The sequence below is a fragment of the Monodon monoceros genome, unplaced genomic scaffold, assembly GCF_005190385.1.
Source record: "Monodon monoceros isolate NGI ecotype Baffin Bay Population unplaced genomic scaffold, NGI_Narwhal_1 Super_Scaffold_5, whole genome shotgun sequence".
Taxonomy (NCBI): Eukaryota; Metazoa; Chordata; class Mammalia; order Artiodactyla; family Monodontidae; genus Monodon; species Monodon monoceros.
Genome location: NW_021703782.1, coordinates 61075238 through 61083898, shown reverse-complemented (window position 1 = coordinate 61083898; position 8661 = coordinate 61075238). Strand labels below are relative to the sequence as shown.

Here is an 8661-nt window from a genome sequence, read left to right as displayed (position 1 = left end):
CTTTACTAGAGATTTTCCCAGGTAACTCTCATCTTCATTACTTCCATCACCCATCACTGCTGTGCCAAAGGCTGAAGATATACATATGGCTAAGGCATAGTCTCTGGTTTTAGGAGGCCCCCGGAGTGAGGCAGCCACACACAATCAGTCTGTGATTAAGATAATTAAAGAACCTACCTGAATTGAAAAAGACAAATGAACAAACTGAAAGAGTCACCATATCACATTTGATGAAAACTGGCAAACACACTTAGACAAACTCTGGCAAAAATTTTGAATTTTAACCATAAAGGGAAGAAAAACCCTTTAAGTATAAGGAAAATTAACAAAAAGAATCATCAAAGGAGAAAGAAACCAGGTTGACCTAAAATTTCTCTGAAATGTTATATGCAGTAATTCATGGGAGCAGTATCTAAAGTTGTGACCTAAGAATTTTTCCCAAATAGCCTGTCTTTAAAGAGAAAAAGTCCTCAGATTTAAAAGGGCCTTCCTTTAAAAAAAAAATTACTTTAGTATGCATGCTGCTTAATGGAGAAATGAAGTCATATTAGGAATTCTAGAATGGAGAATTCAAGTTATAAAAAGACTTGAAGGTCATACCTTTCTGTTTAGCCTATAAACTCAAGATCCATTTAAATTATATTGATACATTGTCAGGTGGATACTACAGCCTGGGGCAAGGATGTGGCCTGTATTCTGCTGTTCTTTACTTCTACTTCCACTCTTTTCTTACGGAAGAAGAATTTTTTTTTTTTTTGGGAATTTAATCTTTATTTACAGGACACTGCAAGATATGAAATTCCACACAGAAATAGGAAACCCACTGAGAGGAGAAGCTTCATACAGTATGTACAGTTTGGAACTGTTGAAGTATAGTTTCTTTGTAAAAAGTGCTACAATAACAAACCACGTGTAAAGAGTTCTTAGTAGAGAAACAGTAAGACAGACTTCTACCAGACATAGTACACAACAAACAACTTGATGCCTCAGGTGTACAGTCTAAAAGTTGGAGGTCCCAGCAGTGCCATCCTGAACTTGGAACGTAAACCCTTCAGAGGTAGTTTCTGGTACAACATTTTGATCTGCCTCTTCCTCCACAGAGAAACACTTCTCAATCAAGTTTAATGAAGCTTTGTACACAGACTCATTTTCATGGTTTTGTAGAGCTTCAATTTTGTCCAAACCTCCACATTCTTCAATCATTATACTGAGTTTCTCAGTTTCCCCTAGTTTCTCAGCAGCCTGAGAGATATTTGAGATGGCGTCCAGAGTAACCAGAATAATTTTGGTGTCTTTCGCAGTTAGGAGGTTCATCAACGGTTCTATTACGCCACAATGAACAAAGTATACGATCTGCTCAACTGTCCCGCCACTCGTGTAGTTGGTCACAGCCCATACACCTTCCTTTTGTGTCTTAAAGTCGGCCTTAGAGAGAACGCCAACAAGGAACGGGACTAATCCATGATGTACAACTTGCTGTATCTGGTCCTGGCGGCCAGCCGTGATGTTTGACATCGTCCACGTAGCTTCCTTCTGAATGTTAGTTTTGGAGTTTGTTCACAGGCTGGGAAAGATGGCAAGTGCTCCTGCATCTATTACAACCTGAGTCTGTTCATCTGTCCCAGTGACAATATTCCCTATGGCTCTTAGCGTGGGAGTCACAATTGGCAATTCAGTAACTCCTAAAAGCTTCACCAGTTGAGGTACACCCCCCGTTTTCACAACCACTTCAATCCGTTCATTTGGACCATCAGTAAGGTAGGAAATAGCCCAGCAGGTATCAGCTAAAACTTCTGGATCATCGTGATGCAGGAGACGAACTAAAGTAGGAAGAATTTGCTCAACAGCATCTAAGGGGGGGGGGTGCAGGATTCTTGTCGCGACAAAGATTTGAAAGTGTCCAGGTAAGATTACGTAAGTAACCACACGCTAAAGATGACAAATCAGGAGCCACCAAAAGTGCCAACAGCGGGTCAACTGCACCATACTTGATAACCAAGTCTCGGAAAACCGAGCCATCACCTGCAGTGTTTCCTAGAGCCCATACAGCTTGTTCGCTGATGTGAGTGTGGGGAGGTGCCAACAGAGAAATGAATGCTGGGATAGCACCTCCATCTACCACAGCCTTGGTCTGTTCTGATGTCCCGGAAGCAATGTAGGTGAGGGCCCAAGCAGATTCAAACTGAATGGGACTACAGTCAGTTCTGCCCAAGAAGGACGCAAATTTTGGAATCAAACCAGCCCGGATTATGCTGTCTATAGGTGGCTGTTTCTCCCTGGAAAGCAGTTTCCTAGCAGCTTTTGTAGCTTCGAGCTGGCCTTCCAAATTGTTGCTATTTGTGCCTTTGACAATGTCATCAACAGACCAATTTACAGTGCCCTGGTTGTTGCGGTTTTCCTGCAGTGGAGAGGCAGCATCATCTGGAAAAGAGCTGACATTTCTCCTTTTCAGCATCTGGTCACCCTTCTTAGCTTTCCTGAGCTCCACATTAACTTCTGTTCGGTGCCGCCTCATTTCTGGACTGTCTCTCCCCTTGTTCTTGAATCTGTTAAGGCGGGCAGCTGGTGAATTAGCATTCTCATTGGTGGACATGGTTATGAGACAAAGGGAAAAAGCTACACAGCCGGCTCAAGCTTCCACAGGAGGCGGTGCGGGGCGCACAGGCTGCGGATCGACTGCGCTGAAGACGTCCACCACGGTCAGCCCGAGGATGGTGTGGTAGGGAAGAAGAAATATTTTCATTAGCAATATTCTTCCTTCCACCCTTCAAAGGGCATATCTTAGCATCTTTGATGTATGTTTAAAACAACTGGTACAACCCATCTAAAATGGTTATTTACATAGTTTAGACACTGCCAGGATGATTAATGAACAACTTTTTTCCTGTTGTACTAAAGCAGAATTGTGCTCATTCATCCATTCATCCATTCATTCATATGTCAGTTTACTCAACAGATACTTATTTAGTGCCTCTTTTTGCCTGCCACTGTGTTACTCGCTGAGCGTGAAATGGTGAAAATAACAGACAATTCTTTGCTTCATAGCATGTATGAATATCAGTAAGATAAGAAAAATCTCTTCAAGTTCATTTTTATTGCTAATGATTTTAATCAACTATGGAGTTTCCTTTTTTTTTTTTTTTTTTTTTTTTGCAGTACGCGGGCCTCTCACTATTGGGGCCCCTCCCGTTGCGGAGCACAGGCTCCGGACGCGCAGGCTCAGCGGCCATGGCTCACGGGCCCAGCCGCTCCGCGGCATGTGGGATATTCCCGGACCAGGGCACGGACCCGTGTCCCCTGCATCGGCAGGCGGACTCCCAACCACTGCGCCACCAGGGAAGCCCTGGAATTTACATTTTTAAAACATATGTTGAATAATCTGAGCAATTAGAGATCCAGATTGGGAAATACTTTCTATCACCAAAACTCTCTTCATAATATTTCCACCTAAGACGTATGAATGTTTTTATGCAAAAATAAATGCATAGAAAAAAATGTTAGTAAGAACACACACTAAAATATTAAAAGTGATTAACTCTGGGGAGTGGAAAAACAGAGTTTTTATTTCCTTTTACTTTCTGACTTCACCAAATCATCTATATTCAAGCATATATTATCTTTATAGTAGTATGTCAGTAGAGGTAAATCTAGTCCCTGGTACAGGAAAAAGTAAAATCAGTGGCTGTCACAAAAAAAGTTATTTCTTACTCTTATCACAGTCCAGTAAGGTTGTTCCTGATGGGATACATTTTTTTCAAGTGTTATTCAGAGACCCAGACCCTCTTCATTTTGTGGCTCTGCCGTCTTCAACAAGTGAATCCCAAGTTTTTCCTAGGAGATGTACCCATTCCTGCATTCCAGAAAGAGAAAAGATGACCCCCTGGGAGGATTGTATGGGCCATGCCTGGAAGTCACATACATCAGTTTTTCCTACATCCGCATTGGTCAGATCTCTGTCACTTAGCCACATCTAGATTCAAGGGAAGCTGAGAAATGTAGTCTAGTTGTGTACCCAGTATGAAGGAAAACAAGTGATGGTGAACACATCGAAGTCTTGGCCACAGTCAGCTCTTCCATTTGACTCTCATTCTCACACAAAGAACACACTTGTTCCTCCCCAGCAACAACTTGGAGAAACAACTCAAAAGTCCCAACCAGCCGCTGTACCCATTTCAAAGCTCTGCGTCTCCAGAATACGCACAGTCCATGCCATCCGTCTAGATGTGACTCCCTGTGGTCCAGCAGGCTTTGAATTAAAAAGACAAGTCATTTTCTCCTTCATCTCATCCCATCACACCCACTCAATGGTGGGACGGGGAGAGGATGAAAACAATCAGTACTCCCATGGAGACAATGGAGGAATGGGAACAAATACCACTGATTCTACTCTCTGGGAGCAACTCTCTTACACATTGCTTCTGGCTTCTGGTTCTGCCTTCTGAGAATTCTTTATTGTTCATTTTCAGAGTCGCTATTGAGGAAAAAACGGTCCTTCAGGGCTGTACAGTTTTCACTGCACACTTCAAGCTGGTATAAATGTGGATGCCTGAAGGTTGTTTTAAGCCCCACATAGTTAAAGGGATTTTCAGTCCAGGTTTGTGGTTTCGTTGGCAATCACTGTACCCTAAGACACATAGTCAGCTTCTGATCTATTTGCTTCCATTCAGTTTCATGTACCGGTAACCACACCCAAAATTCTCTCCTAATCATGATTTTCAGATCTGATTTATTTCTTTGCTTTATCACCACCCCCCTCTTCCTCTCTGATTTCAGTGATGACTTTCTTAAAGCTGTCTAGAATTATGGTACAGGTGAGAAGGCCAAGCCCTCAATCTGATCTTTGCCACAGGGCTGGGTTTTATTGGGCCTTTGTTGCATAAATCCTTTTCCATGCTTATCTCTTAGTATTTGGAGCAACAGCTTAGTATTAGAAGCAATAGCTTTTCCAACCTTTGGTGTAGCAAATGTCTGCACTCTCTAATCCCTTTTATCCTGTGTGAAAACTGGTCAATTCCATTCTGAGGTTATCTCCTTTTTTATTGTCGTAAAGATATTCGCAACAAAATTTACCGTCTTATCCATTTGTAAATGTACCATTCAGTGGCATTAACTTCATTTACATTGTTGTACAAACATCATCGTCATCCATCCACAGAAATCTTTTAATCTTCCCCAGCTAAAGCTCTGTACCTATTAAACACTAACTCCCCATTCTCCCTTGGCCCAGCCCTTGACAACCACCATTTACTTTCTGTCTCCATGAATTTGACAACTTTAGGTATCTCATCTATGTGGAATCCTTTTTTACATATTTGGTCTTTTTTGTAACTGGCTTATTTCACTTAGCATAATGTCTTCAAGGTCCATCCATGTTGTAGCATGTACCAGAATTTCCTTCCTTTTTAAGGCTCAATAATATTCCATTGTGTATATATATACCATATTTTGTTTATCTATTCACCCATGGTTATCTTTTTTTTGTAATAATTTGCTAAAAGTAGAAAATAAAAGCCAACATGTTCCATTACACTGATTTCTGACAACCACTTCCCTTCAAGCTACAGTCTCAGTAACACATAGTGTGTTCTTCCAAGTCATCACAGACAACAGCTTTACCAAGTGTTTTGTCACTGCATATGTCTTTTTTTTCCAGCTCCAATATTAGTTTCCTCACTGCTCTTCCCTGACCTCTATATCAATGCCCATGTTTTAAATGTTATTATGACAGCATCCTGCTTAATGATACTACTTATGTTATTTCTTACAATAATTCTAGGAGTTATAATAGATGAACATGGAACTATCAATGTCTGCCTTAATTTGGGTTCTTTCAAAAGCAGAAGGCATCAAGGACCTGAGTCCTGGTAGTTTATTTGGAAAGTGATCCCAGGAGACAAAAATGAAGGAATAAGGAGAGACAGGGAAGAAGGAAAGCACACTATGAAATGTGTTATCAAGGCCACTGCTGTGGGCTCAGTTCTGCAGGAATTGTGTACTGAATGCCTCCTACAACTGTCTTTCTGAAGGGTGGAAACTGGAGCATTTATTGACCCACTCCTGTCCGCATTGTTTGAGGGTTGCTCCTGGGGATGTTAGTACTCTTGCTTATCCGTGATGCATTTGCTTGCATGTAGGCCAAGTAGATTCCTGCAGGGGCAGAGAAGTCCCGTGGACAAAATGTAGAAAGATGCTCAGTGTATATATGAGGTGGGATACAATCAACACAAAGCCTGTCCGAGTTTTTATAGAACTCTTTATCTCAGCAGCAGTAGGAATCACAGGTGGGCCGAAGAGATGCAGGACTGTGGCATATGGTAGCAGAAGTGTCTGCTACAGTGATATAGCAACATACAAGTTTAGGCTCACTAACGTCTCAGTGCATGTGTCTCCAGTAGCCCTCCTCTAAACAGCAAGACCCAGGCATCTACCATATTGTAGCTCTACCATCTTCAACAGATGATAGCCAAGGTCACCATGGTTATCTTTTTATTTAAATGGAAAAGAAGGAAAAGAAGCTGAAGGATTGCCCATAGGAAGTTTTTATGATTTAGATCTGGAAGGGGCGTCTATCACGTCCATCTATAACCTCTTGACCAGAAGTCAGTCACATGACTACACCTACGTGCAAGGCAGGCTGGGAAACATAGGCTATTTTTTGTTCCAGAGGGACTAGGGAGTAGATTTTGGTAAACACATAGAAGCCTCTATAATAGAAAGTAAGATTGTATTTTTTTAAAAATCTAAGGCAATATATGTTAAACATGTTAAACCTAATTTACCCTTTGACCTAGATATTGCAGTTCTAGAGGTCCTTCTCTCATGGATATTCTCCACTAGGTCCTCCAGATCTGTTCTCCACCCTTCTTCCTTTCTGCGTTATGGGCTCCCTAGTGTTCTGACTTCTACTTGGATTCAGCCAATGGAAATCTCCAGTAGGAGATCAGAGAATGGGAGGAGAGAAAAGTGGGAGCATATGGTTCCCTGGCAAGGCCACGTGTTAGGAGTGGCTGAATTCCTCTAGTGCAGGCCACAGCTTATCGTGGGAGGCCATCTCCTACAACTCCAGCCACCTCCACGGCTTCAGCTCCACTTCTGTCTCTCAGTTCCAGTTACTGCTCCCTCTTTTTGCCCCTTTGGGCCTGGGGTGGTGACAGCTCCCAGCTGTTCACCAGCTCTTGAGGCTTTAATGCTGCTCACACTTTTTAAAATAGTCCTCAGTTGCCCCATTTAAGTGTGCCTTCTTTTTCCTTTCTGAACCCCAACTAATACATCATCCTAGAAAAATAATCAGAATTGCAAGTAAGGAACATACAAAGATGTTCAGCACAGCAATATTTAGAATAGCAAAAGCTCTGAAACTGAGTGTCTAATAATTAGGAATAGTTAAATACATTACAATGAATGTATGATAGAAATATATATATATATATATATATATATATATATATACTAACATGTGAGTTTTCAGTGTCTTTTTCTGTCTCCTACTTCAAAAACCCTGCCTGAATCCCAGGAAAATTCTGCTCAAGTCTTTCCTTCCTGTTCTCCCTCCCCAGTCCTCAAATATTTTTCACCAGAATGAATTACTGAGTTGAGGGTGGGAGGCCTGCATCTAAAGTTGTGGAGGAAATAGCTTGATTTACACTGAAAGAAAGGAAGGAGAAAAAATATTATATCAGTGAGGGGACTATATGGGACCAAAAGGGGGGACAGAAGATATGAGGAGATGAATGGGAAAAGAAGAACTTTGCCATGTGTGTTTCTTTTTGTAAACACTCTTCCAAAGAAACCTAGAATAAATATCTTTGTTATTTACAATACTCCCTGAAACTCCTGATATGAGATCCCTGTTTCTTTCCCATTTATTGATTTCTCACTGTGTGCCCCTGTGCAAAGTGAGTTCCCTGTCTCATTTCATGTGTTTGAGGCATCTCCGTATTCAAGATGAGGACACGGAAGCTCAGAAAGCTTGGCTGGGTTTTTTATGCCATCCCTATGTGTTCAGGAATTTCTGTCCCTGTGATAAAATACTATATAGAAATTGTGTTCTAAGGATTCTAACAATCTGAAAACTGTAGTTTTATCTTTCTAAAATATGTTTTATTTTCTGCTTGTAGAAATAAACTAAAAATCTGAAAACCTTTGTAGAGGGAGAAAAAGAGAGAGTAAAGAATGAAAGGAAATACAGTCAATAATCATAGCATTCATAAATTTCATTCAACAAATATTTATTGGACTGAGGAAACAGCAGTGAACAAAACAAAATCCCTGCATCTAGAGAACCAACACTCTAGTGGGAGAGAGATAGACAATAACACAAAAAGTAACAGCAAATAACATGACAGAATGCTATGAGGAGGGATAAAGCATGGAGGGAGTAAGTGAAGGGAGCTATTTTAGACGGGGTATCCAGGGAAAGTGTCTCTGTGAAGTAAGATTTAAACAGGGACCTAAGGAGGTCACATGTGAGAGATGAATGGGATGAGGAGGTAGGCCATGCGACCATCTGGGGGAAGAACAGTTCAGCTAAGAAAACAGTGAGCACATGACCCTGGAGCAAGAGCACTTGAGACATGTGGCAAATGGAAGGATTTCCTGCTTTTTTAAGGCTTAATTTTATATATATATATATATATATATATATATATATATATATATATA

The 8661-nt window shown here is 41.1% G+C and overlaps 1 pseudogene; it reads right to left on the bottom strand.

Moving 5' to 3' along the window:
• Window positions 1–999: 999 nt before the first annotated feature.
• Window positions 1000–2593, bottom strand: LOC114884669 (annotated as a pseudogene).
• Window positions 2594–8661: the final 6068 nt, after the last annotated feature.